Source organism: Neovison vison, chromosome 7 (genome assembly GCF_020171115.1).
Source record: "Neovison vison isolate M4711 chromosome 7, ASM_NN_V1, whole genome shotgun sequence".
NCBI classification, from domain to species: Eukaryota; Metazoa; Chordata; class Mammalia; order Carnivora; family Mustelidae; genus Neogale; species Neogale vison.
This window is the reverse complement of record NC_058097.1, coordinates 114,382,245-114,409,752: the sequence shown is the minus strand read 5'-3', so window position 1 is coordinate 114,409,752 and position 27,508 is coordinate 114,382,245. Positions and strand designations below refer to the sequence as shown.

At 50.7% G+C, this 27,508-nt stretch overlaps 1 protein-coding gene across 4 annotated transcripts in view; it reads right to left on the bottom strand.

Moving 5' to 3' along the window:
* PKNOX2 (PBX/knotted 1 homeobox 2) overlaps positions 1-27,508 on the bottom strand; it is a 304,551-nt gene that overhangs the window by 202,077 nt on the left and 74,966 nt on the right. The window contains exon 2 of one of the 4 annotated variants that reach the window (XM_044258139.1): positions 2,936-3,007. The exons of the other annotated variants lie outside the window; for them this stretch is intronic. The gene's annotated coding sequence lies outside the window, so the exon portion shown is untranslated. The remainder of the gene's footprint in view (positions 1-2,935; positions 3,008-27,508) is intronic. 4 annotated transcript variants of the gene reach the window in all.

Here is a 27,508-nt window from a genome sequence, read left to right as displayed (position 1 = left end):
CTTCTCCTGTCTAGTTCCTGGGACGGTATGTTCCACCATCACCTCCTCCAAGCAAATGTCAGACCAAGTTCCCATCCCCACCCCATCACTGCCATGCACCATCTGGTGTTTTCCTCTATGGCTGCCTTAACCTCATTGTCTACACATCTTTCTTACATGCCTGAGCCCATATCCTGCTCACTTCGTTAGAGTTCCTTGAGCAGGAGCAATGTCTTGCTCATTTCTGCAGCCCCAGCACCTAGCTTGAGACCCAGTGCAAGGCAGGTGTGCAACCAATGTTTGCAAACCTGAATGGAGCTCCCTACACTCCCCTCATGCATTCCCGCAGATGCCCCCTCAGATGTCTTCCAGCCCAATGCCTTTCTACCCACATCCATCTTTACAGAGAAGATAGAAGAAATGTCCCATCCAAACGTGGCTGCTCTAAGAAGGGAAGAAGATGACCTAGTAAATCACCAGACCAACAGTGCCATTTGCCTGAGCTCCGTGCCAGTGTCCCCGATGCTGTAGCTAATCTCCTACCGCAACAGAAAGCCAGGGGTAGGAGCTGGGTTCCCAGCCACGTAACTGGCTGTGTGAACTCAGAGAAATGGCTTAACCGGGGCGTCTGGGTGGCTCAGTGGGTGAAAGCCTCTGCCTTTGGCTCGGGTCATGATCCCAGGGTCCTTGGATCGAGCCCCGCATCAGGCCCTCTGCTCAGCGGGGAGCCTGCTTCCTCCCCTCTCTCTCTCTCTGCCTGCCTCTCTGCCTGCTTGTGATCTCAGTCTGTCAAATAAATAAATAAAATCTTTAAAAAAAAAAAATGAAATGACTTAACCCCTCTGTGCTCAACCTTCTTATTGGGTAAAAGGGATGAGCAGGCTGTTGTGAACAGGGTCATTGTCTTTAAGTGACAGTCATCTTATTTCCTTCCTCGCAGCTGAATCAGCCCCAGATAAATGAGGCGAAGTCCACGTAGAGCACACCCCAAACGCTTCCCCAGGCCAGGCCTCCTTTCTCGGTCAGACACCAACATGGTGGCCACGCAGCAGAAATATACTGATGGGAACAACAGGGAAAGGAGGGAGCTGGCGTCCTCTGGGCACTTCCTGTGTTCCAGCCTGTGCTACCGGGACATACCCATCACCACACACCTGCGGCACCTGTCAGCACACACATGCCTCCCAGCAGCCCCGTACGGCAGTGTTTTCGGTCCTCTTCTAGAGAGGAGCAAAGTGAGGCTTACAGAGGTCAGACAACTCGCCCAGTGGGGCCACGTCATGAACCCAGTTCAGTGGGGAAGTCAGGGTCTCAGTTCAGCTCTGGCTGGCTCTTACCCGAGTTCTTTTTGCCACCTCATGTTACATTCAGACTGCAGGGAATGAAGCTGGCCCGACACATCCAGGACTTGTGTTCCTGCTGATAAAATGAGGAGGTGACCAGGGAGGTGAGAGGGAAGAGGGAGGTCCCGGGTGAGGGAAGGGGGGGACATGGGAGAGGGAAGAGAGAAGCTCCTAGAAGAGGTTTCTCTCATATCCCCAGCATGCTTCTGTGTATGTGTGAGGGTGTGTGTGAGCTGGTGCGCATCACTGCGTGTGCGTGTGTGCATGTGACTATGTGGGTATGCGTGTGATTGGGACTGTGTCACGTGTGTGTATGGCTCCATGTGTGTGTATGCCTATGACCACGCGCCTGCGTGCGTGTGACCTATGTATGGCTCTGCGTGTGTGCATGTGTGCACGTACGTGGGGACCCATGTGTGTGTGCTGAGGGGGGAGGAGGACAGCTTGCACACACAGGCCTCCCACCTACTTCCGTACCCGCACACGCGCTGGCGTGTCAAACCGAAACACGCCCCACGTGAACTCTGCATGCGGTCAGCAGTGGGAGACCTCACCTATTAACTGTCGCAGGCCGCTCCAACCAGCCATGTGACATCGGCGTTCCTGGGGCTGTTATTAGCCCATGACTGACCTGGCAAGGCCTCCCAAGGGACAGCAGAGGGGAGAAGGGAGGGAGGAGCTGCCTTTGCCAATTCAGTCAGGCTTCCCTGGACGGACCTTCCCAAATCCGGACACATCCCAGCCCCTCTGGTCAAAGAGAGAACTCTGGGGAGGTACTTCAACTCATGTGTCTCTCAGGTTTCAGAGAAGTGCAGAGCACGGGGGAGACACACACACCTTCCCAGACCAGCAATCAAAGGCAGCAGCCTGGGCCTCTGGCTGGGGAAGGAGTGGGGAGGGGGCCTGCAGGAGAGGAAGCCTCCTTGGCTCCCAGCCAACACTCCCAGGCCCCCCTCAGCACCCATCCGGATTCACCCTCAGCCAGGACGGCTCTGAGTTTCTCTCCCTCCTCCCTCTCATTCCATCTGGTGCTGTCTATGGTTGAGAGGAACAGGGCCCACCGTGGGGTCACAGAAGCCTGTCAGGAACAGGCAGAATCGAAACCACAGCTCAACTCCCAGTCCCTGCCTAATCCCCCTGGCTACCTGCCACTCCAAAGTCCTCTGAGCTCTGCCGGATGACAGCCACCATAAAGGATTTTCTCCCAAAGCAGGACAAAAGAAGACTCTTAGGGAGTCAAAAAAAGAATCTATGGGGCCTGGATCCAATACACATTCTTCCCCTTTCCCTGGACTCCAGTGAGAAAAAACTGTATCCTTATACGTACTTAACATAAAAACATCTCAGCAGCTGGGGAAGCCCTCATTCTCTACATTCCCTAAAACTTGTGAGCCCCTAGCGTCCCTGGATCTAGCTAACCAATTCGAGTTAGCAGCAGCAGAGACGGACTGGAAAGCTCCTTCTTTAACCATTCCCTTGCTTCTTTGCAAAACAAGATGTAGAAACCAAACAACTGAGCATGGTATGTGACTACCTAGGCCCAGGGAGAAAGAACACACACACACACACACACACACACACACACACAGAGTATATTATAATAATTATCCGACCTTCCTGTGGTCCTCTGGTGCCTTCAAAGATCCTTTCAACTCCATCCTCTGGTTTTTGTGAATGACAAGGCACTGGAAAACAGAAGTTTACATCCTGCTTTTCCAGCTGAAAGACCTTGGGCAAGTTACGTCCATTTTACAGCTGAGACAAGTGAGGCCCAGAGGGATCCAGGGTCCAGCCGAATCACTGAACCCTATCACACACTGTGCTGTGTCCACCAAGGGCCTAACCCACAGTCCACAGCTCTCTGCGCTGCCCCCTGGCTTTTCTTGTACTCATTCTGGCTTTGATGAGAAAACCAATTACTCCTGCACTCACTCCCAAGCCCCAGCCTCCTGGTGGGAGAAAAACAGCCCCTAGTAGCAAGCTGATATTTGGACAATCTGCTCCGGAAGACACGGCCTTCCCCTTCCAGGACTTAGCAACGCTGCCAAAACAAGAGGAGAAAGCTTCCAACAAAAGTTTGTTTTCATGGAGATTTTATTTCCTTCGCTGAGGCTCTCCCACCACAGATTTCTCTTTGTTAGAACTTGCATTCAGAAGTCACCAGATACACAGCCCCTGACCCTTTGAGCCCTCCAGGGATCTCACGCCTTTATCTCCTCTCCCAGGCCCATAGGCCGCTCGCTCCCCGGCTCAAAAGACCCTTTGAGCCACTCTGGAGAGAGAGGGGGCTCTTGGAGTGGACAGAGGCTTCACGGGGATGAACTCTCCACATCAAAGGGCGAGGGACAGGGGGCCCTGGGAGCGAGTGTCTCTGAGTATTGGCGAGGTGATGACGACGCCTAACCACATCCCCAGTCCCTCAGGCGGAGGCTGCATTCCACGATGGCGAGGCTGCTAACTGGGGCTCCCGACAGCAGGACGTGGATCTCCCAGGCCATCCCCAGGGCTTGGCTCTGCTCATGCAGAGGCCAGGCCAGTCCAGGCACAGCTCTGAAGGGGCTAACATTTGTCTTAGATGGACAAGCCTTTCCTTTTTGTCCTTTTCAGGATTAGCTGCCCTCCCATGTCCACAATTTAGAGATTTTACTCTGGCTGCCTCTCTTAGCCAGGAGGAAAGGAGCCCATGCACTAATCTATGCTTCATGGGCAACTCTCCCTGGTGTGTGCATTAGAGAGGGAGAGAGCGCGGGAGAACCCAAAGAGTACCCAGAAAAGAGAACCCAAAGAATAAATGCTTCTCTCAGAGGGATAAACTGCTAATGGGAGAATTACAGGTTCAAGAGGCCGAGCGAGTTGGGGGTGGTGGCTCAGTTCGGCTCGCTGGACTTAAGGGTCAGGGCAGAACTCGGGTTTGTTTGATTCACAGCCCCACGACTTGCTAACTTTGTGCTCTTGGGCAACATAATCTCTTTGGGTCTCGTTTCCATCCCCTGTTCAAATGCGGATGATGCCATGTCAAGGACTGTATGAGGAACAGACAACAGACCGAGAAAGCCCAGTGTCTAGTACCCAGGAGGAGCTTGGCTCCCTCTCCGTAGGGCCTGAGGTTGAGTTGGCACCATTAGCATTTCTCTTTGGGTTTCCACACAAAATGGTCTGGGTTTTCCTCTATGTACACTACCTCACCCTTGTCCTAGATGGTTTGTAGCTAGACAATAGGATTTTTAGTGTTCACATTTTTAAGGCTCTATGTAAACTTTTGTCATGCAAAGACAATAAAGACAACTGACTAAGCATTTTTCAAAACTACCATCTCATTTGTTTCTCAAATGGTCTTATCCCCATTTAGTAACCGAAGGACTTGTGAGTCAGGTGTATGAGGTGACTTTTCCGAAGTCACCCAACAGAAAGGTAAGATGAGGCCAAACCTAGTCATGTCTAGCACAGGCATGTCCAAAGAAATGCCACCCTGAATAGGGCAGAGGGGGTGGCAAGGGAGATGAAACTCAGGGCTTACACACAAAGAGAGGCCATGAAGCGTGATAACTTTTCGAAGATGGGGGATTCTAAATAAACCACTGGAGTCCGGATTTGAAAACCCAAAAGCATGGAGGCAGCTCAGAGGGACACCTCTGGGGCAGGGTGGCGGAGAAGAGAGGACAATCTCATAGGATTTCTGTAGCCGCTCAGCAGTTCAGGGGAAGCTGTCCTATTCCACATCGGACATGAAGACCAGGAGAAGGCCGCCCTAGGCCAGACTAGGCTACGACCAAGCAGGATCTGTAGTAGAAACAGCATCTCTAGAAGTCTACTTCTAGACTTGGAGCGAGTGTCTCTGAGTATTGGCGAGGGTATGACGACGCCTAACCACATCCCCGAGTCCAAGTGAGTGCTGAAGCCAGAACCTTAATGACCCAGCTACCCACAAAGTGTGTGTCCAAGTTGTCCATCACACAGTAATGGTCAAGGGTTAGGGGAAGAACTAGGGAAAGGCACTGGTCCTGTCCTAACTAAAGAACTAACCAAGGGCCCTCCAGCTTCAGAGCTGGCTCTACAGGTCATGTTTCCTCTCCAAGTGCACCTTCCATTAGCCTAAGAATACAGAGGGTTGGGCTGTGACCTTCCTTCTCTCTCCCTTCTCTCGCCCGCCCTCTTCAGTGGGTTGCCCTGATGAAACTAAGCTCTGACAGGCCTTTTACAAACACCCTCGTCCTCTTGACCGGCATGGGGCCGAGTCAGGTGCAATCACACCTGCCCTAGAAAGCTGACTCCTGGACATTCGATCCAGAGAATTCCAGGATCTCAAATTCGTAATTACCAGCTCCAGAAAGAACGCTATCCCTCTGCCTCCTCCGGCACATACAAGACTGACGGCAGGTTTCTGGACTGATCTCCTGCTCAACCAGCTGCAAAGGAACTCTTGCAAAGGGAAGATGAGGAATCCCTCCTCAGTCCAGGGAAGCCGCTGGTCTATACTGTGAAGCAATTTACAGACAGTCTCCTTTTGCTTTCAAATCTACTTAATCAACATGAAAAGGATTGTGAGGGCTAGAGCTCCTACAGGTAGAACTAACAGACAAGAATAATGTTCATAAATCATTTAGCATGCAGTCCAAACAGAGGTGTTATTATTATTATTATTATTATTTTCTTAAAGGAAAAGGCAATGCAAAGAAATAGAGCCATGCAGGAAACCAAATGCACTGGGATTTGCCCCCCAGTGTAGGGTCCCCAAGTGAGCGAGGCAGCCCTCTCATATCATTTTCAATCACCATCTGACCCTCAGTAACTGAATTTCTGGTGTGGGTCCCTCCCCCATCCTGAAAGCTCGGACCAGTGGAGGGGTCAGCACTGTGGACTGACAGCTGATAAAAACAGCTGCGTCCCACCTCCCACTGCAGCCCCAGACCAGAAACCGTCTTCCTCCACCCTGACTCCACCCTGTGGCAGCTGGGCCCGAGCTGGGAGCTCCAGGAAGAGGGAAAGGCAGGCCCAGGGCACCCAGGGGACATTTTTTTCAGGCCTCAGGTCAAATGTCCCCTCCTCAGAGGACCCTTCCCTAGCCCAGCCACCCTGTGGAATGGTGCCCGAATCCTGGCTACTCTCTACCATCTTCAACTGCTTTATTTTCTCTTCAGAGCAATTATTACTACTTTGCATTGTATTTGACAGACGTTTGTTATGTGTGTCCTCTCCCAGGATGGAAGCTTCATGAGGGCAGAAAAATGTATGTGTTGTCAGTTGCATCTCCAATACCCAGAAAAGTACCTGACACATACTAGGTACTCAATGAATATTTGTTGAATGCATGGATGGATGGACGGTTAAGTAAGTGAATAAAACAGTTCCTTCCCTCTCATCCAGGAAACATTCAGATCAAGAAACCCTTGTGTACTCCAGTAGAAAGATGGCAGTCAAGAGAGAGGGGTCTGTTGCTGATTTCTGATTCTGTCGTTTTGAGCTGGAGTCAACTATACCTGCTCATCAGCCTTCATTCCCACCTGTAGAATGGGTATCACTCCAATGCCAGAACAATGGTGAGGGAGGAATCAGAGAAAACTAACATTTATTGATTTCTCTTACACGTGCCTTATAACATGCAAGGCAACTGACTGATGAACACAGCCTCATTTAACCCTCACATTTAATCCTGCGAGAATGATAATATTACCTCCCTTTTAGAGATAAGAAAACAGAGTCTCAGAAATATAAAGTAATTCACCTAAACTTGCACACCTAGGAAGTAATAGAGAGGAGATTTCAACCTGGGCCTGTAGATCCCAAAGCCACCTCCATGAAGCACAGTGGCATCACATTGCAGAGTTTAGCCTTTTACACGTTTGTTAGGGGCATTGTCCTGGAGGAAAATCCATGAGCTCTGCACTTTTCCAGAAGTAGAAGAGGGGAGAGAACTTGGGGTGACATCTTGTCCCCGTTGCCCTGACACTTTCCAGACTTCTACACAGAAGATCCCATATCCCAGGAGACCCCTTGGTCTCAGGCAACCTGGAACAGTTGGTCACCTTCAGTGGGAGGCAGCCACAGCTAGAGACCCTGAACACTCTGGCCAGTGAACAGGGGATTTTCTCAGAAAAAGCGCGTTGTCCACATGTTCCACTAGCAGTGCTGCGAGGGCCCTGCTGTGTTGGCACCACAGGGCTCTATGCCCCCCAACATGGCGCCTGCACCTGATTTGCCCCACACAGGCTGGAGCCCACATTGGCACGAAAGGAGAGGCAGGGACCCATGAGGTGTCATGGCCTTCCTTTTGCTCTGAATGCACTTTGGCCTCAGAAAAAGAACAGCGTGGGCTCCTTCCCTAAGGGACTGCAACCACCAGGACGAAATGACCTCCTCAAAGCAAGGAGGGCAGATTCCTGGGATTCCAGTCATGGAGGCTGGACAGGAAGAGCAGAATGCAGGACAGACAATAAGTGACCAAGAAGTAACATGGCGCCCATGGGAGGGCCGCTCCCAGATTCCCAGATCAAAGGCACAGATTCGGATAGAAAGGCCACCTCTGTGGGTTCTCTTTCTGTACATTCTGTACATGAAGCCGTCTTTCTATTTCCCATTCAGGCTGTGGCAGAGCCACTCCCACTTGTCTGCATTCTCCTGCCTCCAGAGGGAAGACTCATCTGGGGTTCATCCTCTGTGCCCCCACCTCCACTATCTTGCTTCATGTCTAGTGAGGGCCAACCTCCGTCCTGAACCTCCTTGACTCTGGGGATGGGCCAACTAATTCTTTTCCTGGGGCCAGGGCTAGAATGAGAGCAATCACAGCCTAGGACATCAGTGGAGACCAACTGGAGAAGAGGGTGGGGGTAAAGGGTAAGGTATGGGGGTTGCATAGGACACACTCCCTCCCACCTTCAAGATTTCTAGCTTTAGGGCCTATGTGGAGGGACCCTTTGTTCATTGGTTCATTCATAATCCAGGGGCCTCTGCCTTGCATCTCACAGCCCAGAGCTAGAGACCAGAGCCCCCTTGTTCTACTCTTCCGTCCTCCAGCCTCACCCTGCTTACTCCTGTGCTGTGGGCATGTTGCTTCATAAATGTCTTCGAACTTTTCATCTGGGTGTTGTCAGTGTCCTGGCTCTGTGCCTAGTGTCCTTCCTCTTCTCCTCAACATGCTGTATCTGTAACCCCTCCTCCTTTTCTCCTGCCTTAAAAGCAGAGCCCCCTTCTCCTTCCCTAGGATGTTTCCACCCAGGCTCCGACCTCCATCCCACGGTGCCCATAGGTGGGAGTGTGTATTCATGTATCTTCTGTCTTTCCCTCTGCTCAGGCTGCCTGGCTTGACCTGTAAGCCCACAAACTCTCCCCAGACCCTTAGGCACGACAGTGCAGTAGAAAACCCTCCCCAGAACGCAAAACTCCACCCATGACACTTACTGGTCCTGTGCCCTCCAGAGACTCAGTGTCTTCATCTGTAAAGTGGGTGTAATAGCCCTTGCTGACTTCCTTAACTATGGTGACAAGGAACAAGATAATGGACTTGAAGTATTTCCTACATTGTAATATGAATGGAAGAATTATTAAACCTTTAAATTATTGTCTTCACCCTCTGGAATGATATTCCTCTCATCTCTCTCTTTCCTTTCAGTGTCAAACCTTTGAAAGAGCAGTGTGTGCTCACAACTGTCACTTCCTCTTCTCTCCTGATCCCCTGCAACCTGGCTGCGGGCCCACAAGTCCGGTGACAGCTGAGAGGACTCCTGGCCCTGCGTGCAATGGCCATTTCTCAGGCAAGAACCTCCTCAACTCAGAGTGGGATGCTTGTCCCTTCTCCCTTCTTCAAACCAACTCATCTTCTTCTCTTTCCTGTTTTCGTTATGATACCACTTCTATTCCAAATCTGTAGAATCACCAAGGATCTTGGGAGTTCCTGGTGATTTCTCCCTCACCACCATCCAACCCTGCCTCCTCCAATTTTGACTTCAGCCCTCAACTAAGCCAGACCTAGCACATCCCCATGTGAGCAGCTTCAGTCCTACTGGTCCAATTCCTGCCTAATCTCCCATGTTCTCTTCCTCCTTACCAACACGCATCTTACTTAATTCCTTCACTACTTGTCATTCCCAATTATAGTAGTCTCCCAATGTACTCCTCTCTGCTCTGATCTATGTTACACATCAGTGTCAGTGTCAGCAAAACCCTCTTATAAAGCAGTCTTCTCTTTTTATTCCTTATATCAAAACCTGCAGGGGCACCTGGGTGGCTCAGTCAGTTAAGCATCTGACTCTTGATTTCGGCTCAGGTCATGGTATCGGGGTCATGAGATCAGGCCCCATGTCAGACTCTGTGCTCAGCACTGAGCCTGCTTGTCCCTCTTCCTACACCTCTCTGCCTTTGCCCCCATCCCCACCCACACGTGCATGCACGCGCGCACACACACAGACACACAGACACACACACACACACACAGTCTCTCTCTCTCTCAAATAAATTAATAAAATCTTCAAAAAAAAACTCCTCAACAAACTGCAATGGCTCCTTGGAACCCATAGAATAAAGTGCAAATGCCTAAGACTGACGCAGAAACCCCTCACACCAGGGTTCTAACCTCTTTCCAGCCTTAACTTACAATCTACTTTGGTGCTGACCCTACAGTTTTAATAAACTAGAGTATTTCTTGTTTCCTGATTATGCTCCATACTTACCTACCACAGGGCATTTGCACACTCCATCTATCTATTGAAATGCCTCTCTTCCACGACTGCCCATTAGAATCCTACTCTTTCAAGCCCAGCTCAAAAGCCATCTGTCCATGAAGTATTTCTTGGCAACCCGAAGAAGAAATATATTTCCCAATTCAATTCACAGTATGTCATTTGATACTTATCATCTTCTATCAGACCCTTTCATTCCTGAATGTCATTTAGCATACTTTTAAACCTATAGTAGTTATGCAATAAATAGCTGCTGAGTAGAAAAATGAATGGCTAAATTAAATCTCTCCAGTGGTTTCCAATCCAAGGGCCTCAGGTGGGATTTGCTTGGTGGTTGTTGGCCCGCAGTTCATCTCCCACGAGTCCTATGGCAAAGCCGTATTGATGGACAGCCACACCCCACACACATGTGCTCCCACCACTTCCTCACCTCCCATGCACCCCTCAGTCCTCTCCAATGTTCACCCTTGCCTGTACCCTCGGGTGCCAGTGGCTCTCACATCAACAGACTCAGTGACTACTTTTTAGTCCTTCTCTTGCTGGATTTGCCACTGACTCTGACTCTATAGTTTCACTCTCCATTGCAAAGCCTTCTACTTCTCTGGTTTGATGATGCCATCCTTTCCAGATTCATCTAACTCCCCTTCCTCTCCATAGCTCGTCTATGGTTTTTCTATCACCATCTTTTAAATGTTGTATTCCTCAGGATTCATCTTTGCCCACTCTTCTTCCTCTGCTCCCTCTCTCTGGGTGATCCCATTCACTACATGGATTTGACCACCATCCATGGGCTAATCTCCACCTCCAGCCATGTCCTCTAGTGCATATATTCAGTGTCCCGACAGACATCTCCAGTGAAGGGTGCCATACATATTCAAACTCAGTGTGTTAGATGGGAGGAAGGGAGGAAGGGAAGGAAGAAAGAAGAAAGAAGGAAGGAAGGTTGGAAGGGAGGAAGGACGGAAGGAAGGAAGGAAAGAAGGGAGGGCGAAGGGAGGAAGGGAGGAAGGAAAGGAAAGGAAAAATAATAAACCCACTCCCTAGAAGATCGATTCTTTTCTTGGTTTTCCTGGCATAGTTGTTGGAACCCCCATCCACCCAGTACATAAGGGAAAGACCTAGAAGTCTCCATGGAAAGCACCCTTTAGCACTGCCCTTTCAGAGTTCTCGACTCTGGCTCTTCCCCTCCCTTCACAGCACCTCTGCTTCCGTCCAGCATTCATCGCTGCTCGCCTAGAGGACGGCAGTAGGTCTCCCCCTGCCCCGCCCCGCCGTCTTATCCACATTAACCCAGCCTTCTCAGTCCTGCCAACATGATCTTTCGAAAACACAAATCTCTCCAAGGCACTCGCCAGCCTAAAATCCTTTAATACTAACGATAGCTACAATTTATTGAGCATCCTCTTTGTTCCAAGACTGCTCTCAGCATTCTAGGCTGATTAAATCACTCAGTTCTCACAAAAAGGGAAGTACTATTTTTATGCCCTTTTTACAGATTAAGAAATTGAGGCACCGAGGGATTACATGATTCACCCTGATTCACACAGGCAGCGAGTGGCAGAACAGGGCGTCCGCCTGCTTCTTGGCTGCTATTTCCCATGGCCTCATCGTTGACTCTATGAAAAAGATTTTATGTATTTATTTGACAGAGAGACAGGGAGAGAGGGGACACAAATAGGGGGAGTGGGAGAGGGAGAGGGAGTGCTGAGCAGGGAGCCCAATGTGGGGCTCGATCCCAGGACCCTGAGATCATGACCCGAGCTGAAGGCAGATCTGAACCCACTGAGCCACCCAGGCGCCCTCCATGAAAACTCCTCAGGTGACGCAGAAGGCTCTCCCTGACCCGGCCACCTGTGCTACACCACTCACCTCCTGCCACTCCATGGACCATGCTTCCCGGTCCAGAAATCCTGAACTGCCCACTTGGCAAACACACACCGTGTGGGTCCATGCATGCATAGCTTTGTGCAAGCTGATGTCTTGCTTAACGCTCTCCTCCCCAACATTTGGCCACATTTTGGACTATTTTCTACTCAAGCAACCTTAGAGGTCACAAAAGTCAGTTTCTTCCAACCGCTGCAACAGCCATTAGCCTGAGCTGTGTCCCTGTATGGTGCCCCACTGCCTCCTGCCCTTGAACTTCCTTCTCAGTTCCTGCTCTAGACTATTAGACTCAAGGGTAGGAACTCAGTCTTATTTTTCTCTGCGTCTGCAGAGTCCAGCACAGTGCCTGGAACACAGCAGTTGCCCCATACATATCTGTGGAGCTGAACTGAACTCCGCCTTCCCCAGAATACTCCAGCCCCGCCAACCAAGGCCCCCGTCATTCCACAACACCGCAGTGCACAACCGTCTCTTTCTTCCCAGAATTCCCTCAGCGCACAGAATCTGTGCCACTCATTTAGTAATTAATTAATCCTGCTCCTCCTTGTGACCTCCCCTGCATGGCGATCTTCATTATTATTTAAACCTTGTATTGTTACTTTTCTTTCCCCGAACCACTTCCCCAATTAGGGGATAAACTCCTTGAGGCTGGAAGTTAGGGGCTAGGTTTCACTTGTATTTTCGTATTCCTGAATGGCTTGTACATCTTAAGTGCCTGACAAATGTATGTTCATTTAATGTAGTGCGTTCTCGGGGAGCTGAGGTTGGGCTGCTGCACACATGGTTGGGGGTAGGGCATGTGATGGGAGAAAAGGGAAGAGATGAGATCCTGATGTTAAAGTAGGGGCTGTTTGGAGACGCAAAATATTTAGGACTCAAGGGAGCATCACCCAGCCTCTGTTCACAGGGCCCCCGTCTTCCCCCAGCACACACCAGAGACTCACCTGCTGGCTTTGAAATGAATATGTACTTGGATGTAATAAAATGTGGAATTAAAATACTGGATTCAGAAACAAAGGAGTCACAAAATATGCATAAAAAACAAAAATACCTCTCCCTGCCGCCCATCAAGAAGTCTCCCGCCCAGCTTGCTGGCCACCAAAGCCCATTTTGCATTCACGGTCCCTCAATGGATCTATGAAGCACTGGAGATCCCACAGGCCAGGCAGTGGAAGAGACAGAGCCCACTTAAGGCCTAGGGTTCAGGCATGCCTTTCACAAGGGCTCTCCCAGCCCTCTCAGGAAGCAAGCCCGTGTCCCAACACTGGAAAGTATTTGGCTCTACCAGCCTTATTATGTGTGAGGCATAATAGATACAAAATAAGTGTCGTGAACCAGGGTTGACAACAGTCCAGGCAACTTACACTGATTACACTGGGAAATTCCCAGGCAAACTGGGGTGGGTTAGTCACCCTATGACTGGACCACAGGGCAGCAAATTTTTACAGAGCAAGCACAACCCTGATAAATCCGTTAGTACCTTGGGGCTCACAGTGTGGCCCACAGACCCGTGGCATCAATATCACTTGGGGAGCCTGTTAAAAATGCAGACTCTTGGTCCCTGTTAGACCTACTGATTTAGAATCTGCATCTTAACAAGACGCCCAGGAGACTTGTTTATATATTACTGTTTGAAAAACATGGCTTTAGTGGCCCTTTCTTTGGTGATCCAAATGCCAGCCACGCTGGCTGCATCCTGGGGACCCGAACCAGCCCCAGCCCCCACGGCTGCTCAGCCCACCCACCAACATGCTATGAACTTCCTCTTCTGGGAAAGGAGTGGCTTTTGCTTCTTCCCCTGTCCACCTGATCACCAGAATTCCTTCCCACTCTGGCGTCTCTACGATTCAAACTGTGCAAATGAGATTTTCTCTCTAGGGTCTGACCTCTCTCTGTGCCAACCTCCAATTCATGGATCTCCAGTAAAGGGCAGTTCCAGAAGCCCCAAGCAAAGGGCAGCATGGATTTTTTTTTTTTCTTTCCTGAACCTATGACCCACCCTGTGGGCAGAGGATCCCCCATGGGTTTTCCTTCTCCCTGCTTGGATGGTGAAGGCGATACAGGGATTTGGGGAACTGAAGCTTTGGGAAAAGGAGCTGACACAAGACTACCCTGGAGATGACACAGAAATTCCGGAGTCCTGAGTTTTATTCATCTCTTCAGGAAATATGCGCACACAGGGACACACACCCCCTAGTCAGCCTCTTAATAAACTAAATCAAACAGTTTGCTGACCCAAGTCATGCAAAAGTCCGGGCATTTTGCTAGTTAGCTAATGGAAGACCACCTCACCAGAGCTCGGCCAGGGCTGTGTGTACTCAAAAAAAAAAAAAAAAAAAAAAAAAAATCCCTCAAAGGAGGGCATTTGGGTTTGTGGCTTGAACCTTGGGCCTCTCTCAGTGGTTGTGAGGGGTAGGATATCCTCAGCAGGGGAAGAGAGAAAACCAAGGCCTTGCCGTCCTATCGCCATGTTACTAGCTCTGCCCTTGTGGCCTCTGCTGTCTCTTGGGGTCACTACAGGGCCCAGGAAGCAGAGGCCTTATGCCACGTGTGTTGGCAGCACCTGGCTACATACTGGCCTGACAGCTTGGCAGACAAGATAAGTATTTAGAGGCCAGATTCGAGGTCTGGAGAGAGCCCTGGGCCCTCTATGTTCGAGCTAGAGCTGGGAATTTTCTGAGCAGTGTGTCCTGAAGGCCTAGAGTCCTGGTTACTGGATACCAGAGCCTTGCAGATAAGACTTGAAATGAAGAGCTCATGAGGAAAAACTTACCACAGTGATCCATTACAAGGGCCGTATGTTTAGGAACTGCAAATATTTTACCGCATAATGAAAGGTTTTGAAAATTTAAAAGTACCTGGAAACAGGGGTTGGGGGTGAGAAAGCAGTGAGTGGATCTGCCCCATCTCTACCAAAACAAAAAAAAAAAGGAATTGGGGGCGCCTGGGTGGCTCAGTGGGTTAAGCCGCTGCCTTCGGCTCAGGTCATGATCCCAGGGTCCTGGGATCGAGTCCCGCATCGGGCTCTCTGCTGAGCAGAGAGCCTGCTTTCCTCTCTCTCTCTCTCTCTGCCTGCCTCTCTGCCTACTTGTGATCTCTCTCTGTCAAATAAATAAATAAAATCTTTAAAAAAAAAAAAAGGAATTGAATTTGTTTCCATAATATCATCAAAGGAGGCTTTACTGGAACAACCCACTCGGTGCGGTGGAAGTGGGTTGAGGGTATCTATCCAAGAGGACTCACTGCCCGCCAACCACAGCCCCTCTCCAGAGCCCCAGGAGCCCTACTTTGTTTTCCTTTCCCCATGCACTTTAGAAGGCTCACACTGAAAAGGAAGGAAGGAGGGCCCTGGAGGAGCTGAGTGCTTCGTCTGCCTGGACGTTTTGGTGAGTGCAGCCCCAGACCTTCCCTTCGGAGGGTGGGGTTGGGGGCAAGAAGCAGGGAGCCTCAAGTCCGCTCAGCCGCTAAGCGAAGGCTTCTGCCCACGGTGCACCTGCACAGTGTGCAGGCCTCTTTAGGGACAGACAGGGACAGACTAGTCCTCTGCGTGGCAGTGCATGTGCTCCAACCATGGGGGAAGTGAGGCTGGAGGGGAGAGGCGAGGAGCGGGAAACTGGGAACTGGGGTCCAGAGGCTAACCTCCCCCACTCTCCGCTGGCATTTAACATTTCCCCAGGCCCCAGAGAGATCAGGCCTAATGCCCCTTGAGAGAGTGGGGGCGGGAAGTGTCACAGCTGCAGCCAGGCAGGCCCCCGGCCCCCAGCATGTCTGGGGTGAGATGGGGGGCTCTCTCGGGGATGCCATTCAGGCCCTGTCTTTTGGGGGAAAAAAGCCAAAGAAAAACATGTATTTATAACATGAACTTCCCTCCTCTCCTTCCCCTCAGCTAACTGATTAATTAAATGAATACAAAGGCCGTCTTGTTGGGAGCCCCAGCCGCAGGGACCCTCTGTGTTTTCTTTAAGCCGGCCTAGCAAACAGGAAACAAAAGGCTTAATTCTGTCTGGTTTCATGAAGGGGGCTGTATGTCACAGCCAGAGGCTGGGGCTCCGCCAGACCCCACGGAGCAGCCACAAGGCAGCTCGCGACCCCCACCCTCCCAGCAGAGCCCACCACCCGCTCAACATATACTCTTCCCCAGTCGGGAGCTAAAGCCAAGCTAGCCTGCCTCTTGGGGGAAATGCCTACAGGGCAGGAGAGAAACTTAAAGGGAGCCAGCCATGCCCAAGAGAAAGCTCTGGAAGAAAATCTTCAAGGGAGGAATTTCATCCATTGGGCCATTAACAACAAGAGAGAGGGAAGGCGGCTAAGTCTGGGGCCTTCCTGATGGACAAGATGAAAAATAACCATTTTCCCAGCTGTCATACTTCCTCTTAGAGTGAATCTCCCAGATATTCTTTAGCTTGGCAGTCACACAGGTACCATGGCTCCCTCACCACAGGTGGAGACCATGGTTCAGAGAGGGACCGAGTAGGCAAGTCACACCACACCACAGACGCCTGATCAAGCGACCCTGACCTGAGTCCTTGCACTGTCTCTCTCTCCAAGGCTTTGTCCTGTCTTCTGGACATTTCCCTAATTTTCTGGGAGTCTCCCGAACTTTGTATGGAGTTCAGAGTTGTGGGGGAGGAGGGAGAGCAGGAGAAGCTGTATTCCCCCCCCCCCCACCTTCCAAGGGTAAAAAGAGTATCTGAGAGGGTTTTAACTCTAAAGGGGGAGGGAGGTATTTGTTCTCAAGAGTTCATCAGGTCAAAGGAAGTATCCCCCCACCCCGGGCTTCCCCCCTTCCCAAACCTAACCAGGAAGTGACAAAGAAGACCCCACTTCCTCCTTGGGGGTAGCGAGGACATGAGCAAGCACCAGTCTGGGCTTACCCCCAGCTTAATCTCCCAGCTCAGAAGGCACTCATGGAAAACAAGGCCTGCAGGGGCCAGAGAGAAGGAGACAGAATGAGGAATGATGGCACAGAGGTGACCCTGGGCTGAATGTAGGCCAGTGGTGTGAATTAATTTAGCCTTGTCTGGCCCTCTACTTCAGTGGCCCCGATGCACTTAGCAAAGCCTCCCTGAGTTCCTAGATGTATGGTGTTCAGTGCTCTGGTGGGGCATACCTCCCTCTAGAAGAGACAGCAAGAACACCAGTGCCTGCCTGGCCAGCCATTCATTCAATGGCTCAACCGTTACTCATCAAGGGCACTAAGGATGCAGCGACCAACCCAGACACTATTCTTGACCTCCTGGAGCACGTCTGATGGACAAGTCAGATAGTAAACTCTATCACACAAATAAATATGTGCTGCCAACTGTGATAGCCTTGATGAAGGACAACACAGGCTCTGAGAGATGCCTCTGGCTTCAGGGTAGAGAAGAGGGGAGGCACGAGGGGAAGCAGGAAGCCAGCTGGAAGTCCTGCCGTGGGTCACACAAGCCATGGCAGACTTCTGAGCCAAGGGCACAACATGGGGACTTGAGAGAAGAGGTCGAGCTGAGACTTACTTTATACAATTGATGGAATTGACAGGACATGACTGGATTCTGTGGCAATGAGGGAAAGGCCAATGTCAAGGATGAGCCCTGGTTTTTGGACGAGCAACTTGCTCTTCGGTGAGATGGGGTAGATGGGGGAGGCAGAAACTTAAGTGGAGAGGGGAAAATCTGGAGTTGGTCTAGTCCTTTCTGTTCCCTCCCCTGCCTCCAACCCTTGGAAGAACATTTCTACTCATCCCTTTGCCTTATTTCCCCATGTGACGAAGGACTGTGATAGTGGAAAATGCAATGCCATGGCAGTGGGATCCCCTGGCCCTGCCTCAGTTGCCCTCTGGGAGACAGTGAGACCAGCTGCCAGGATCTGATGGCAATACAAGGTGGTGCACTCCTCACACACAGCCTCAAGTGGCCGTGTCCCTATTTTATAGATGGAAAGACTGAGCTGTAGGAGGTAAGCCACCTGCCTGAGTGCTCACAGCCATGGTACTGCAACTGGGCTGGACCTCAGGCAGCCCAAGGTTCCCTCTATTCGTGGAAGTTACTTCTGTCTTATCTAGCACATAGGAGCAGCAAGGTGAGGAGAGCTGAGGAGACCCCAAATCAGTGATGTGGAACAGTGAAATACACAACACGAGTTTTTTGGCTTTTTTTGTTTGTTTTTTGTTTGTTTTTTGTTTTTTTTTTCAATAACTGATTTAACTTGCTGATTTGGTTTCTCTTGGATGGATAGTAAATTCCATTTGTATGGAATGAGTGTGCAGAGGTGGCATGGCACCTGGATCCGAGCGAAGATGGGAACAAAGGAATGTTGTGCAATGAGAAGGGAGTACCCAGAAGAAGGTAGGAACAGCCTGCGTTCGACCGACACCCTTCAGCCCTGTAGAGTGGACTAGAAGCCTGGGAATGTTGCTTGGAAATGCATGGGTGAGTCATGACGGCCAGAGGAGCTAGGCTGGGCAGCTGAGCAGATGACCCAGGGCATGGGGTAGGGTTGTGGACTTTGACAACCACCCATGAGAAGGAGAAAGAAAGGAAAGAAGAGGGAGGAGGAGAAGGAGGAGAAAGGGACATTGAGGGAGTAGGACCTGCAAAGAATCAAAAAGGGACAACAGAACAGGAAGGGGAGGAGGGGCAGCAATTGTAAGTGTTTGGTGGGGCAGGGGGGGATGTCTACATCTGAGGAGCCCAGAGGTCAGACTTACAGGGTTAGGACTAAAGGTCATCTAAGAGCCAACCCCTGTTACAGGTCAAAGGAACTCAAAGGAAATGATAGAGATGAGATGGACCTTCATGGATGAATTTGCTCAACAGTGAAAACCATCCCCCAAGTATACCTGTACTCAAGGAAAATTTCCCTGGGCACTGAAATTACCAGCCTACTAAGGGCAAGGCTGAGTATACTGAAGGGGACCCCAAAGCAGGTTTTGAAGGGAAGAATGGCTCCTCCCTGCCACTACCCCCCAATCTTTCTTACCCCTTAGGTCCCACCAAGAACAGGGGAGCCCAAGGTCGAAAGGGCTGGCTGATGGGGTGTGGTGTCATAGGGTCCCCATCCCCACCTTTGCCTTTCTGGCCTGTCTATCAAAAAAGCTGATGGGAGCAAATAGGATTTCAGACACCGCATTCTTGGTCCTCTTCAGAGAGAACACTGCTCCAGAAATGATGGTGGCCCATTTGACCTCTTCCATATGAGGACTCTGCTCTGGGCCCCTGACACAATTATCTCTCTGTTTATCTCTTTTCTGGCCAGTAGCCTTGAGAGCCACCGCAAGCTCCAAGAAGATGGGCACCAAGGCCTAAGCCTGGCCCTGGGGCCGGCAGACACAGACAGAAAAGCTCAGTCTCTTCCAAACTTCTCCCCATGCGAAAGCCGGTCTTCGAGGTCTGAACAAAGAATCAGCTAACTCCTGGGAGGGCCTTCCATTGGCCCTGCAGACCAAGGAACATGCTGCAAATGTGCTTTGTAGGGAGGTGACAGCCCAGGTTCCCAGGGGCCTCCAATCTGCAACCCGTGGCTGTGGTGGGGACCAGGGAGAGGGTTACAGTGAGTCTATGCACAGGGCAGCATGGAGTGAGTGAGGGTGATCCACCCCGAGATCACCATGACCCCTTTCCAGCTCTGTGCACAGGCAGATGCCGCCTGAACACCCCCAGCTCCCCCCTGGACCCCAAGTGTACAGAAACCAGGACCCCCAGGGAAGTGTACTCTCCCAGTGACTCCCTGGCTCACCCCAACAGTTCCCCCACTGGAGGCTTGGCCCAGGTCTTTCTCCCCTGCTTCGGGCAGGAAGGGGCTCTGAGGCAGAGTTATTTATTATTAAGAAGTCCCTAGGATGAGAGCTCTGCCAGCCTGAGGTCTTGGCGGAGCTTTGAGGGGAGCTGAGGTCTCCCAAGGAAGGCTGGGGTGGGGCTTCTCTCTCGGGCAGATGAGGAGTGGAAGAAATTTGCTCTTGCGCCCCAGTCAAATGGGGGTTCCGAAAGAGAGATCCCTATGCAGGGACCTGGGTGCCTTCCAGGATCTGGTGGGGAGACTGGAAGGATCCAAGTGGGCAGTCAGAGGGTACCTCGAACAACCTCTGAGTTTGCTGCTCACCCTCCCCAGAGCCTGGGCAGTAAATAAATGACTCTGAAGGTGAAAGTGGCTAGAATGAATTGAGAAATTTGACCTCCCTCCCACCTAAGATATCATGAATTACACGAAGACCAATACTCCCCAGGTGTTACTATTGAACTTCTCCAAACACCTGCCTTTCCCAACTAAGCAAGATCTCTATCTCCTTCAGAGAAAGAGGGGGCCTACCTGGAGCCACCCCCAACCCCTGGTAGAATTGTCCAGTAGAATTTTCTGCAATGATGGAAGATATGGCTACTGAACACCTAAAACACGGCTAGTGAGACTGAAGGACTTTGTTTTTAATGTGATCTCGTTCTAATTTAGTTTAAATTTAAATAAGCACATAGTATGGCTCCCATATGCTTACCCAGCAGGGCAAAAGTCAATGTTTTCAGGGAAATACCTTCTTCATGCCAACATAGCACTAAGACAAAAAGAGGCCTTTTCTCTAACAAAGCATGAGGACCCCTCCTAGAAGGAGGACCATCTTTTAACCTTCCTGGTGATCCGGGCTACTTCATAGAGGAAGCAGTGGCTCTATCCAACACTTAAGAGTCATGGAAAATTAAGGTGGATAGGACCAGGGACATGATCAGATCCAGCTTCTTTGGTCCACTGATGAAGGAATTCAGGCCCAGAGAGGAGCGATGGCTTGCCCAAGGTCACGGGAGAAATGACAGCAGGGCCATCAGAATCCCAGTGTGAGTTCTGGCCCCATGATTACCTTCTTTCTGCACTACCTCTGAACCCTAGTACCCTCCCTGACAGCCACGCTTGTCCCCTACGGCTGGGTTAGCAAAATACAGACGGGAGCTTCTCAGTGAGGGAAATACACAACACACCGTGAAGGTATGGGGAGAGCACAGGGGTGTGGTGTGTGGGGACAGAAGGCGAGTTTGACAGAAGAGGGTCTCCTCGGCTCAGGCCCTGCTTCAGGCCCAGTTCTGAGCCATCATCCTCAGGGGGCAGGAGGTAATGAGCTCCATGCCTAGCCCAGCCCCTGATGCAAACTCAGCGTGACCCAGAAGAACGAATGAATGAATGAAAGGAATAAACCTCCAGGGCAAGTTTAGGAAGCACATAGGGATATACAAGCCCATCCTCCTGTTGGCTCAGAGATTGAAAGGAAGTCCCACCCACACTGTTTCCAGGTACATACTGGGAAATGGAAAAGTGCCCCCTCCCGGGATTTTGGCATGGACCTACCAGCCCAATACTCAAAGCCCAGAGACGAAGCTGAGGCCCTCACAATACCCAGTGTCCAGCTTCCTAACCAGACCCAGTAGTCCATCCAAGTGGTGGTAGAGCCTGGATGGATGCTCTCAGCCAGGATGGAGGCCCTAAACCAAGCATTCTCAGCCTGGAGTCCCTGTGTCCTAGGGATTCCAGTCTGGGTCACTGCCAGTGATTTGTGCCCCTGCGTGTGTGCGTGCTTACAGGCACAGTTTACTTAGGACAGAATCTATCACTCCACTTAGATTTTCAAGGAGGGCAAGATCCAAACATCCTAAGAACCCCAACACCTAAAATCCATTGAGGAGGTTGGAGAAATGATCAGGCACAGCTCACAGGACTCCTTCCCTGAATGTTTCCATGGCACATCAATGACGGCATTTTTAAAAAGGGAGTCCAGTCCCACTAGAACTTTGCTCTCTCATTCTCTTGCATAGTATATCAATCCACCGAGCCTTTAGTTTAGGCTGCAGATTCTACCTTAAGGTGGGCTTCCAATATCTTGTCAATCACCAGATTCTATCAGCTCTTGAGAATGGCTCTTAAGCCCATCCTGTTTTCCATTCCCTCTCCCCTAACCCAAACCTCACCTGCCCTCCTCTCACTGCCCCACCTCTGTAAAGTCCTCCCCCTTCTTCCTGCTTCCTGGCCTGCCCAGCTCCAAACCAACCTCATCTTAAAAAAAAATCTCCAGTCTTATGCTATTGCTCACCTGTTCATACCATTATGACTTAGGGGTAGGAAAGGCATGTGTCTTGAACTTGTGCCTTAAGCCAGTACACAAGAGGATAGAGGGTATAACAGAAAGACCATAGGCTTTAGAGCCAGACCAGCCAAGGTTCAGATTCTGGCTCTGTCTCTTCCCAGTTATGTATTAATGAGGAAGTTAATTCAAACTCTCTGACAATCAGTTTCTATAACTATGAAATGGGGTAACAATAAGCATCTGTCTTGACGAGGCAATATTTCTTATGTGGTACTAAGAGTTTAGGCTCAGAACCAGACTCTCGGGATGCTAATCCCATCTCCCAAAATTACCAGCTGTGTGACTTTGGGCAAGTTTCTTAACCGCTCTGTGCTGCAGTTTTATCCTCTCTCATATAGGAGGGTAACAATAGTACCAATGTCAGACAAGTGTTGTGAGGATTGAATTCACCAAAAAGAAAAACAAAAACAAAACTCAGAACAATGTCTGGCATGTAGTAAATGCTTGCTGAATGCATTTTAGTTATTATTACTAGTAGAGTTTATAGTGAGAACTAAATGATCTGAAGCATACGGCTCACCTTGCCCACTGGTTGGCGTGTAGGAGATGATCAGTAGGTGACAGCATCTTCCCTGCACTAAAAATGTGTTGAATTAGCCTGTTTTAAACTCATGGAGTTTGCCTTACTTGGTAAAACATCCAAGTGGGAGCATTCCAGCACAAGCCCTGAGGAGGAAGGAGGCCTTGGGGGACACCGAAAGAAGAGTGGGATTTGTGGGTCCTCTGATTTTGGGGGGCCCCCAAAATCCCCGTTCTGTCAGCCAGTATAATCTCAGCTCAGCGAGGTGAGATGGGGCCAGAGGCCCAGTTCTCCTGCGGTGTGGTAAGGACCCTCCTGAGAGGACGTGCATCAGGGAGCTAACCAACCTCTCTGCCCCGAGACCCCTCCAACCTACCCAATAACAGTTTTCTCAGAAGACTGCTAGAAAAAACCTGCCCATGTTATCTCCTGATGAGAAGCATCCACAGAGACCAGGGGAGGATTACTGCTCCTGAGAAAGATTCAGGGTGGAAGCTAGCCTGGGGGCAGGAAAGGGGGGCTGAGGCACTCAGGGGACCCTGGAGGGAAAGGGGGAGTATGTGTGCAGAGCTCCCCCCTCCTGCCCTGCCTTACACGGCGGCTCCCCACTCGGGGCTCAGTGGAGCGGCTCCCCACTCGGGGCTCAGTGGAGCCCAGGGAGGCTCATCCAGAAGCACTTCAACTTGACTTTGGAAAGCCCTGAGACATCACATTGCTCTTGGCTGTTCCCCCTCCTCCGGGGCCCTGCCAGCAGCTTAGAGCTTGGAATAGCTGCCGACAGGCACTCAGATAGTGCCTTCACTTCTGAAGGGCCTTCATGGTCATTAGTATACGTGATATTCATAACACCCTGGTGAGAAATTTATAATCCTGCCCCCAGCCCGCAAATGAGGAAACAGAGGCTCAGGAAGGTGAGGGGCTCGCCCAAGCTAGCATATCGGGACTGTTCTCTGTTTCAGCCTTAAATCCTCCTCCCTTGCTCTGAACTTTCTACTCTTTCCAGGCCACGGTGCTGCCCTCATGAAGACCCTCATCCCACAGGTAAGGACAGAGGGCCAGGTTTGCTGGGGAAGTCTCTGCCAGCTCCTGTCCCCAGGTCGCTGGCAATTTCTGCTTCCATCCCTGCCCCCCAAATCCCACTCCACCCCACCCTACCCCCACCCCCCGGGTCTGAATGGGGGTGCGGATGGGGGCGTCCACGGAATCACAGCCGGGCACAAAGCAGCAAAAGCTCTCGAAGGAGGAAGACCCGGCTGTCTCCTACGTACACGTTTGTAAGCTACAAGCATCACAGGGAGAGAAAGAGGCACATAAATTAAAGTGGCCAACTTGTATGCACACACACACACTGGCACGGGCAGAAGGCTGGCCTTAAATGGTAAAAATTAGCAGCTTGAAACAGTAAAAAAACCTCAACTTTGCCTCCGAAAGATGCAGGGCAACTTCACAGAGTTTTATGTGGCCCATAAATTAGAGCTGAGGAAGGGCTCCGTGGTGTTCGCGGTGCAGACGGGGCTCGCTGCCGCGTGCATACGCCGTGTGGCAGCATTACAAATGTCCCGAGCAGTTTATATACAACAGCACAGCGTGAGTTTGCTGGGGGATATTGGAGCTGGTAATTGCTATTCTAAAACTGGCCTTGTAAGCTTGAAGAAATGTTTTGAGGGGGGAAAAGAGCCAATTTAAGAGCTTTATAAAGCCATAAATGCCTTCTGAGCAAACCAAATGTAATCTATCTGGAGAGACAGGTCGTCCCTCAAACCCAATGGCAGACCCCACGATGCCGCACAGCCTGGAGAAGTTACCCTGAAGGCAAGCAAGTTACCTGTACGGAGACAGGGGACTATCCCCAATGATCCCGGTGCCTCTGAGGCCCCTCCTAGGGGACAGACCTGCCACCAAGTTATCTCTGCTCACAGCTCCTTTCCCTGCCAGCCCATGCCGATTCCTTCCTCTCACACAAACCAGACCAGCTGGCTGGGGCTTCCTTCGTGCTTCCCAAGTGTCCTTCTCTCCCTGCGGTCCTTGGAACAGGGAGGGCTGGAGCCTCGGGAGCCATGGCAGAGAGTTCTGGCCCCAGCCTGGCCCCAGTTCTATCCAGAAAGTGGGGTTGTTGTAAGAATCAAATAAGGAACTGTACATGAAGCACCTGCCACATAGCACTCAATAACGAGCGGCTGTTATTCTTTTTTTTTTTTTTCCAATTTATTTATTTTCAGAAAAACAGTATTCATTATTTTTTCACCACACCCAGTGCTCCATGCAAGCTGTGCCCTCTATAATACCCACCACCTGGTACCCCAACCTCCCACCCCCCCGCCACTTCAAACCCCTCAGATTGTTTTTCAGAGTCCATAGTCTCTCATGGTTCATCTCCCCTTCCAATTTACCCAAAAGCACATACCCTCCCCAATGTCCATAACCCTACCCCCCTTCTCCCAACCCCCCTCCCCCCAGCAACCCACAGTTTGTTTCGTGAGATTAAGAGTCACTTATGGTTTCTCTCCCTCCCTATCCCATCTTGTTTCATGGATTCTTTTACGGCTCCTGTTACTTGTGGGGAGAACTCGTGTGCCCTAGGCAGAGGGCACCTTTACAAAAGCTGGGTCTCCAGTTTTTCCGGACCCAGCTCCTGCCGGGTTCCCGGGCATCAGGTGAAAGGACATCATTTAAGGATCCCCCCCTCCACAGCAGCGCACGGACACAGACACTGGCCCGGCTTTCTCCACGAAATAATGCCGGCGCCTTTCCTGACTTCATGTGCCTTTATCTCCCCAAACCACCTACAGACACATTCTTTAGCCGTAGCCCCTGCTCTGGCTTCACATGTTATACCAGGACGCGAGAGACCTCTGCTAACCCTGATCATCAACTCAGAGCCTCTTCACACCCGCAAGCTGTGCGAACTTGCCCAGGTTTATGGCTAGAAAAGCCAAGACTCGGAGAGAGCCAACTGGAATAGAAGCAGCCAGGTTCCTACTCTCTCCCCCTCTGTCCTCATCCCCTGGTCTCCCTCTCCTGTCTCTTTGCCGGTGCCCTCCACCTCCATAATCCCACTTTCTTTTCAGATGTCAATATTTCATAACAGAAAACAAAAGCCATATAATGCACAATTACCCACTTTCCATTGTGTTTTAACAGCTCTGCTGACAGCACGAAGCACCACACAGGAGCAGTAGAAAGGGATTCGAGATCAAGCTTCCAGTGAAATGTGTTTTTGGTTATATGTATTTTCATAGTTTTTGCAACACCTTATTAAATTTGAAAGTTATATATAACAGCATTACCAGTGGCACTTTTCAATACCACTGCAGTCGGTTTTCTTTCCAGCCCGAAGCAAATGCGCCCCAGCTGCCTCCAAGCAGGTACTTCCCTGTCCCCATGTCTTTTTCCAGCTCCCCTGAGCTGTCCCCCACTCCCCACCCACACCTTCTGCATGTGTGTGCGGGCGTGCGTGCGCGCGCACACACACACACACACACACACACACCATAACTTCTGAACAGTGGAGAGATGAGAAAATGGTCTGAGGTGTGGACAGGTGTCTCGGCTGTGACAGAAATCTTACAACCCAAAATCATGGGAGTGGAGGTCTTCCCTGACACACACTCCTCCACGACTCACAGAGAACCTATGGTGACCTATTTGTTGCCCCCTGCCCCAAATTATGACAAGCAAGTTTCCATTTCCAGGACTTCACTGAGGCCAGGCCCTTTTGCTGGCTTCCTTATCTTCTTTCCTTCTGCTTTCTACATCCCCACTTAAACCTGAAAATGGTTGTGATCCATTCACAAAATAAAATCAATGCACAGGAGGTAGCCTGGTGATGGGGAAAGTCCCTTGGGGCCTCAGGGACAGGCCCTGCCATTCGCATTAGCAGGTCCCCTTCAGCAAGTTTCTGACTTCTCTTGTCTTCATCTTTTGGGTGCATAAAATAGGAGTTTGAACTACCTAATTAGAAGGGTCTCCCCAGTCCTTGCATTCCTAAATGAATACCTATAAAGGTTTTCTGAGAAGTCTTTATGTGACACCTGCTAGGCACTTGGTGCCATCAAGAATAAGAAGAATAAGGCCCAGCTCCTGTCCTCAAGGAACCTGCACTTGGAGGAAAAAGAAAGACCTCTGAGAATGAAAAGTGAAATTACAGCAAATACTTTCAGCTAGCTCAAGCTAGCAATACATGAAAAGTCATGAGGCAGTACATGATTAGATGCCAAATGGATTGTGCAGGCAATAATTGCTCTAGGCCGAGGAGTTCAGAGGAGGAGAGGGCACTGAGCGGTGGGCTGATCTCAGGACGCCCTACCTAAGAGGCAGGAGTTGACGCTGGGCTTGAAGGACACGCGCACGCGCGGGGTTTGCATCTGTGCGAAAGGCCAGGTAAGTGGACCCTCGTGAGCAGTGCTGGTCAGTGAAGGGCGGGTTCGGGGACAGTGCGTCAACCAAATTAGAGAGGAAATGAGATTCATGTAGACAAAAGCAGAGGCTGGGTTGCAAAGGGTTTCAAGTGCCAGACTAAGATGTTTGAATTGTTATCCTACAAGCAGCAAGGAACCAATGAAGTGAGCAGCACAGAACTGTGTTTTGGAGAGAATTCATCAGGCAATGATTTGCTGAATGGATTGCAAAGTGAGAGGCATGGAAAGTAAGGAAGCCAGGGAGAAAGTAATTGCAATAATCCAGGCAGGCGGTGCCTGCGTCTGGACTGGGGCAGCGGCGGTTACAAGGCAGTGACGTGCCAGACGTGGAGAAGGATGGGAGGGCAGCCTTCGTCTCACAAAGGTTATAGACTGACTGACCATTTACTTATTGCCTGAACTTGGACACTTTTGAGAGTGCAAAGGGAGCCATTACAATGACACGGGGACAGCACACTTAAACCAGGACTGTCCGGGGCGACCTGGAATGTGGAGTTGCTCAACGGAGCAGAGAGTGAAGAAGAGGAGAGGTGAGGGGGACATCAAGGTTTCAAGCCTGCAGGACAGGAAAAATATGAGCGGTGACGGGGACA